Source organism: Chrysochloris asiatica, unplaced genomic scaffold (genome assembly GCF_000296735.1).
Source record: "Chrysochloris asiatica unplaced genomic scaffold, ChrAsi1.0 scaffold00056, whole genome shotgun sequence".
Lineage (NCBI taxonomy): Eukaryota > Metazoa > Chordata > Mammalia > Afrosoricida > Chrysochloridae > Chrysochloris > Chrysochloris asiatica.
Window position 1 is genome coordinate 18,025,789 of NW_006408574.1, and position 9,128 is coordinate 18,034,916.

Genomic DNA, 9,128 nt, shown 5'->3' on the forward strand with positions numbered 1-9,128 from the left:
ATGCAACACTATTTCTCTTCAATTTGTCATTCCCAGCTAAGTTAACCATGTGGTTGTCAGATTCAAAATGGCCAATACCAGCACATTTCAGCTCACTAATGCCTAAGATATCTACGTTTATGTGTTCCATTTCATTTTTGACAATTTTTAATTTTCCTAGATTCATACTTCATACATTCCATGTTCTGATTATTAATGGATGCTTACAGCTGTTTCTCTTCATTTTGAGTTGTGTTCCATCAGAAAATGAAGGTCCTGTGGATATATAACACTGTGGGCTAATGCATCAAACTGCAAAGTAGTTTTAATTGCAAGGTTGGTGATTCAAGCCCAGCAGCTGCTTCTTTGGGTTGGAATTGACTCAATGGCACTTAACAATAACAAATATATATATAATACTATACAAGGTTGTTATGTGTCTGAACTGAATGAGGGCAGTTATCAACAATAGTATATATATAGTTATAATTATTTAGCTTTATAAGGTTGTAGTTGAACCAAAGGACAGAGGTTATGTTTAATTAGTATGTTATTTCCAATAACTGAATCTCATGGTGAGAAAATTGATGTCAGATATTTTTGTTGGTGAGAATAAAAAGCTGTAAAGATCTTGAGCACAGGGTGAACAAGGCAAACTGGTGCTTGAGTTGAGGCTTTGCATATGAAGGAATTGTCATCAGTGAAGGTCAGAAGCTGGTGTTTGCAGGCAGTAGATGCCAAGGGGGAGAAGCAGAATTCTAAATCAGGTATTTATGAAGATCAAAATGACTTCTCACCCCAATTCCATCATCTGGTTAAGACTTTACTTCAAGCATCCTATAAACATGGGAGAAGCCAACAATCTATCCTGGGGTCCTTGGACTGGACCTTCAGGATTTATTGTATTTTATTAATCAGACAATATGTCTTATTTATTTATCACCTAATGTATGCTCTGGTGGTTACGAATTGGGCTGTAAACCACAAGGTCAGCAGTTCGAAACTACCAGCTGTTCCGCGGGAGAAAGATGAGGCTTTCTGCTCCCATAAAGATTTACAGCCTCAGAACCCTGTACAGGGTCGCTATGGGTCGGAACCAACTCCATGGCACATAACAACAACAAATGTATACTAGCTAACCTAGGTAGGGTTCAAAAACTAGGCAAATTCATTTCTAAAATAGCTTTTATAGAAGCAGTTCCCTTTATCCTATAGTAATATCAACAGAACTATTTTAAGCATTTGGCTTAGTAGTGAATCTGTTTGATGGAGTTTAATAGGAAACCTGATCAGGGTGTATTTGATTCAGAGAGAAAATCATTGCATTGTATTCATGGATCAATGACTAAGTGTTTTGATTTCTATTGCTACTGTAACAAATGACTACTTGTTGTTGTTGTTGTTGTTAAGTGCTGTGGAGTCTGTTCTGACCCATAGTGACCCTTTATAGGGTTTCCAAAGAGCAGCAGGTGAACTTGAATCACCGAACTTGCAGTTCAAACAGTTTTACAGTCTGACGTATTAGCCCATAGTGCCACACCAGGATTCCCCTTCAGTGGCTTAACACAACATAAATTTATTATCTAGAGTCCTCTAAGTTAGAAGCCTGACACAGATCTTACCAGGCTAAAATCAAAGGGCTAGTAAATTTGGATTCCTTATTGGAGGTTCTAGGGAGAATTCATTTGCTTGCAGCTGTAAGAGTGAGTGAGACCCACATTTTGTAATGGAAGTCAGCTAATGTCAGTTGCCAACTTCTGGAGCGCACTGGAATTCCTTGGCATATGCCCAATGCTCTACCTTCGCTGCCATTAAAGGTGAAAGAGGCTCTTCTTACAACTCGTCTTTAGCCCACTCTTCTGCCTTCTTCCACTTTTAATGACTCAGATGATTTATTTGGGTTCATCTAATTTCGTCCAGTATAATGTTTCCATCACGAAGTCTTTGACTTTAATAAAAAATGTCTCTTCTGCTGTGTAAGGTAATAAATACATCCATAGGTTCCAGGGGTTACTGTACAACTTTGTGGAAACAGAATTCTGTCTACTGTAGTAGGTCTTCAAAGGGTAATTTAATAAATAAAAAATTTTAACTCAAGTTGAAGTAAAATTACCCAAGTTTTAAATAATAAAGCTTTATTGTATAAATTGTTGTTATGTGCCATGAAGTCAATTCTGACACATAGCCCCATAGGGTTTTCTTGGATACAAACTTTAGAGATGCAGTTTACCAGGTCTTTACACCACATGGTCACTGGGTGGCCTCTAACTGCTAAGCTTTTGTTTAGCTGTCCAGTGCCATATTGTGGAGACACAGGAGCTCCTTAAATAAATTGTTGTTGTTGTTGTGAAATGCCGTCAGGTCAATTCTGACCCATAGTGACCCAGTATAGGGTTTCCGAGGAGGAGCTGGTGAGTTTGAACCACCGACCTTGCAGTTCAAATGACTTTGCAGTCTGACGCATTAACCCACAGCGCCACACCAGGATTCCCCTTAAATAAATACATAGAATTAATTGTGGACATTGAGTATATATATATTTTTTAAGTTTAAAGAACATCATTTCTTCATCATTACTCTTTCTAGATAATTGTTTTCTTTTCTTTCTTTCTTTCTTTCTTTCTCTCTTTCTTTCTTTCCTTCCTTCTTTCTTTCTTTTGAAGATATTCATATGTGATGCATCTGGTCTCTTCCACCCTTTCCTATCAGTTTCTAGCCTTTAGGAAGTTCTCTTTTCCAAAACTTTAAAAATAGTCCTTTTGTTATCAAAGTATCTGAAGTGCCAAAGCATATAGATTTTTAGAAAAAGATATGAGCATCTATCACTATGGTGAATAATGTTAGAAAAGCCAAGGCAGAAGGGAAAACGGGCAAAAGTCAGGCTTCAGTTGAATGAAGTGTCATAGTTTGTTTTTTATTCCTATAATAACATGTTCTTAAGGCTAATTCAGTTAAGACTATATAAGATCTCTAGATTATTGCTGGTCTACTTGTTTTCCTAAACTGTTATGAGCTACTGAAAAGTAACCTGTGTCTGATATCTTTTTTATTTTTGCAGATACTTACACAGTGTTTGCGTATAGTAAACATTCAGAGTTGGCTTTCTTGAGTTGAATTTAGAGATACAGCTAATGTTTTTTTCTTGGGTTTTAGTTAGTTCTCATGGAAACTATTATATTAGTCCAACTAAATACATATTAGTGTGTTTTATAGAAAGTGGAATAACCTTGAGGAGCTAGTTTCACTTTCATTATCCAACTTTATTACTGTTTAGGGGTAATGTTTTAGGAAAGAAGGATAGCATTTGATTGCAGTATTTTGATTGCCCAATGTTTTAACAATTGAAAGAATGCTATGAATATGTGCACAAGGATATGCAAGAAAATAACCCATACATTTAAGGTGGTGGTAAGTACACATTTATTTTTAATCTACTAAATTCAGACATAAAAATTCCTAATATGATAGAAATTTAATAACAAACATAGGCTAATGTATGCTATTTCATTGATAATTCCCTTCAGTTCATTTCAATAAAAAACTCTAAATCATAAAAAAGCATAACCTCCTCTAGCAAATTATAGTTCTCACATTCTAATGTAGATATGTAATATTTCTTTCAATAAAGCGAAGTGGCAAGTCCCCTATTAAGTCTCCTTCCACAGTTATATAGTTAAAGGGGTTCTCAATGGCAATGGATTTGGTTTTATTTGTTTATTTATTTTGGGGTCTTTTCAAAAGCAATGAGAGTACTTTTGGCATGAGAATTGTAATGCTGCTGTTTTTGGCAATCCAAATTTGGACTCTGTCTGAAACACATCTATTTAAGATCTGTGGTTAGGTGTGTTACTTTCAATCCTGTCCTCTGTCCTCTCTTCATTGGTTGGGAATCTTTCAATTGGACCTAAGAAAAATCTGATTCCATCACACTTAAGAAAATGAGGGATTTATTATGAGGGTAATAGCATGTTTTGCAGGGCACAAAGATAAAATCAAAGCTGGTCATCAGTAATCAATAGAACTAATGACTCTGATTCTAGTGCCATGGGCATCACTGAGCCTCTGTATGCTTCACTTATCCCTTTTCTCCCCTCCCCTCTTCTTTCTTTCCACCTTGTTCTTTTCTCATCTCCTCTTCCATCCTCTCTCATCCCTGTTTGCAAATTTCTTATTTTGCTTTTTCTTTGGTTAACATAGTATTTTATTCGTTGTTTTGTACAAAATACCATCACCAACTAGAACATTGATCTCCACATTTCCCAGTCGTATTTTGGCTTCTGTTTAACCTAAGTGGTCCTTCTTCCGGCACAATATCTGATAGTGTTCCACCACTATCCATAAGGTTTTCAATGGCAAACCTTTCAGAAGTGCTCCTCCTCTCCGTCTTCCTATTTTGTTTTAGTTTCCAAGCTCTGCTGAGAACCATTCCTCTTGAGTGACCCTTTTGGCTTTTAAAACACAGGTGGCAAAGCTTATAGTATGAGCAGCACAACAGCCACCACAACATGACAAAGTGACAGACAAGGGGTGGGTTTTAAAATTGTAGGTTTGATAATTCTTATTGTTTTTCTACCCATGTTCTAATGTTTGTACCAAAGTAGAGTGGTATTGAACAAAGTTAATCATTTCACATTAGAGCTACATAATGTTTGGAACATTCTGCCCTTATGAGACTAATCAAAAAGTGTGATTAGGAATGAACAGAAGAGTGAGAGTAATCAGTTGAGGATTACCTTTAATAGATATTAATTTCATTTAGAATCTTGTAAGTGTGTGTAATTGGGTGGGTGCTGTAGATGATAATAAAAAACATGGGTAAGTTAGATATAAGCAAAAGATGCAATTACAATGAACAAAGAAGATTGGCTTTTAATGAAAATAGAAAGAGTGGCTAATTCTGGGGAAAGCTGATGCAATTCTTTTAATACATCTTGTGATTCTGTCTGTAAAGTTAAAAAATATATATGTAGATGTTTTTAATTTGTTTAATTGAGCATAGGAGTTTTATGTCTTTAAAAGGTGATCTCTTTCTTGTGCTAAAGTGAAAATAAAATTAATTCTTGAAATAGTGAGGTCCTGGAGACACAAAAGGTTGAAGCAATTGGTTGAAATCTAAAAGGTGCGCGATTCCCTGGGATAAACGTGTGTCAGTCTGCTTCTGTAAAGATTTTTACTACCTTGGAAACTATAATGCAGTTCTGCTCTGACCTAAAGGGTTGCTGTGAGCTGGAATCAACTCAACGGCGTTGGCTTTGCTTTGAGAACCAAATTAGATCTTCTGTTGTATAGCTACAGTATCCTTAAGATTATGATGCTTGATAAATATAATAACATTATCTAGCTGGATTTGTTCAGTCACTGATTTGAGATTGTCTGGCTTCTTTTTACAGAAATAAAGACTGGCATCATCTCTTGCTACCCTGATTGAGAGCATACTGCTACTGTGCATGGTCTGGTCAGTTCCAGCTCATAGTCCTATATAGACTTTCTAAGACTCTAAGTCTCTATGGAAGGAGCTCTGGTAGCGTAGTGGTTACGAATCGGGCTGCAAAACTTAAGGTCAGCGGTTCGAAACTACCAGCCACTCCGTGGGAGAAAGATGAGGCTTTCTACTCCCGTAAGGATTTACACCCTCGGAAACACTGTACAGGGTTGCTATGGGTCGGAACCGACTCGACGGCATTTAACAACAATAACAAGTCTCTATGGAAGCAGAAAGCCATCAATTATATTTTTAAAATATTGGTTTTTACTGATTTAGTTGTTCAGTGTTTACTATATTTACTTGTTTATCTAATTCCTCAGTAGTACTGTCCACACACACCAAAAAAAGAAAAAAAAAAGACCAAACAAAAATAACAAATACTACCATTGCGACAACTCTGGCTCATAGCAACACTATGGAATAAGTATAGTTGTTGTATAATATTCCCAAGATTGTAAATTTGGACAGAAACTGACTGCTACATCTTTCTTACATGGAGTGACTTGTGGATTCGTATATCCAACCTTTGATTATCAGTTGAGAGCTTTAACACCTCTACTGACAGGGATCTTTATATATTGTACACTCTTCATATTTTTTTCAATAAAAATAGTAGCTGCCTTTCATACGTTATCTCATTAATTTCAATAGCTGAGAGACACAAACAAAACATTCAGATGATGAAAACGATACATTAGAATTGCTTAGTTGGTAATTGTAAGAGGCAGAATTCAAATACTGGTCTACCTATAATCACACCAAACACTTCATAGCTTACCAAAGTCACTCTTCAGAGATGTACTGTTTTTAAGATGCTCTAAATTGTTAAGGACATTCACATGAGAGCATTTAGGACAGTAAAATAATGAAAGACTTGACTTTTGAAGTTCTACTTATAAAACTCAGATATAAACAAATTTGCAACAGCATCAATAGCAAGCTATCAACACCACTGCTTCAGTCTCCTCAAATGGGGCTAGAGAAACTGGAGGTTATTATTTGTCTGAGAAATTCACACTTTCCCAGAGAATCCACACTGCATTATTTACTGTTAAAAAGGAAGAGAGTACATATCACCATATTTAGACGTGCCATTTGCTGACATCATTTTACATAATTAATTGCTAGGACTTCTCTGTGTTAAAGCCAGGTGTAGGCAAAAGCCATCCCCCTAATACAGACATCTGACCCACTTTTTAAATCTTTTCCCTCTGCAGTCATCCAAAATAAGAGTTTAATTATCTTTGCTTTTAACGAGAGTCTATGTGACCATCTCCTGCTGAACATGCTCATTGAACTGAAGTTTGGATTGGAAAATAATACGTTGCTATGGAAAGGCCTTCTACTTTTGCATTTTATTGTGCAACTCAGGGAGATGTCAAAGAAAGCGTATTTAAAATTATGAGCATATTATAGGGTTCTTATTTTAACATATACCATTTTAATTTGCTAACTAAACTAGTCATCCTGGAGCACTAATTGATGAATCATTATTTCAGAACTGTCACTGGAGAAAAGTGTCTCTTGGTTTTACTTTTAGCTTTGTGTTTTGTTTTTTTCTTTCTTACTGAAAAAAATTCCCAGCTGAAGGAAGCATCTGGTGAGCAATTAGGAGGGCAAATCAAAGGCCAGTGATAAGGACAAAGGGTAATTTATAGTTCCTTGATATTCCAGGAAGAATAGCAAAATTAAAGGCAAAGCTCTTCTCCATATAGCCTTTTGCAATCTGTGAAATCTCCACTTTGTATCATCACATATTCGTTTTTATAAAATAAAACATTGTTTTTTCAGCACTGTTTTACTGAGACTGAATAATGATGGACTAAAGACACTGTGATCTCTTGAAGCACATGCAGACTCATGTAAACGTGATTAAGCTAATTCAATATAAACTATATTAAACTAATGATTTTATTTTGGGTCCTGGGAAATGGTGGTTCAACTCTAGAGCGTATGGCATGTGTTTGTCTAGGATTGGTTCTATAGCAGTCTGGTTTCCAGCAATGACCAAGGCATGTTACTTTCTGGAGTTGCCATTTGTTTTCTGTTAATTTCATCTAATTTTATCTTTCTGCCTTTTGAACAGATTCAGGTTTAATCATAATATGTTAAAACTATGTCTCAAATTTTGTCTATTGAAAATGCTCTCACTTATTTACTGATTTCACAATTTTGTGGATGAAAGCAGAAGGGAACCTATCTAAAAACAAAGGAAAACAAATGAAGAGCAAGGCATAGTTATGCTAAAATGGCATTGTATGGTAATGTATATCACATTTAAATATAACTGCATGCTTTCTAAAATTTACAAATGACTAGAATTTATGTATATTTGTGACATTGGGGAAGAGCAATGGAAGGAGTTTTTAGAACTGAGAATGTTTTTCTGCACAACTGCTGGCAAACTTATATTTACTACACAAAATCATAATGCTTGCTTCACCAGAATTTTGGCCACATTAGAACTAGAAGCTCTATTAACAGTACATTGAAGGTTTTATGTAATTTTGCATTTCTGATTTTCTAGTTTTCAAAATGGTTGTATATATACATTTTTTTTTCTTGATTTTTTTGGAAATTATAAAGTGCAGCTCTGACAAAGTGAGAAGCTGGAAATAAAAATGACTTTCTTTGTAAAAATGAAGTATCATACCTCTTGGCAGCCTCAAGTACTGAAATCAGTTGCTGGTTTTCCAGAGGGTATTAGCTGTGTGATCAGATAACATCTGGGCTCTGACATTTGTTCAGGTTGAAAATTGGTTCTAAGTGTAAATTTAAGTATTGGCTTTAATCTTTGTTGATCACTCTATTCTCAGACTTGGCTGTATCAAATTGCCTTTTAACATTTATCCTCCATAGATACTGCTGGAAGCATCAATGAAGAGGTATAATGCAATGGATAGTGATCAAACATGTTTCATAATTAGACAATAACAGAAGGTAGAATTATGGCCTCCATAGATGGTCAGGCAGACACTTGGACAGAAGAACAGCAGCTCCCAAAAGGGGAAGGTTGTCATACAGGTCTCCATGGTGGGTTGGACCCAAGGGCATGATACCAACTAGTGAGGGGCATAGGATGCAGCTTAAGCATGGGAAGCAATTTAGGGTAGCTATGTTTCTCAGGCTTCCCCAGAACTGACTAATTTGGCTAATTTCTTAGACTTCAGTGAAAGTAGCTCTTCCATGCTGTTTGGGACCTGGCCTGGGGTAGGATCATCCTGCCTGAGGTGTATAAGAGTCTAATAAAGGGAAGCTGTTAGGGCATGGGTTTAATCAGCACGTCAAAGGCAACTGACAGGCATTACCCAGGACTCCCAAACAGGGTCAAGAGAACTTTTAAAATATATGTTGTTACTGTTAAGTATCAGAGAGTCAATTCCCACAACTTTATGCACAACAGAATGAAACATTGTGCGGTCCAGCACCATGCTGTATATATATATACATGTACATGTACATGTACATGTACATGTATATGCATATGTATATATATACTTAAGGAGCGCTGGTAGCGTAGTGCTTACAAATCGGGCTGTGAACCTTAAGGTTATCAGTTTGAAACTACCAGCTGTTCCGCGGGAGAAAGATGAGGCTTTCTGCTCCAGTAAAGATTTACAGCCTCGGAAACCCTGTTCAGTGTCACAGTGAGTCGAAACTGACT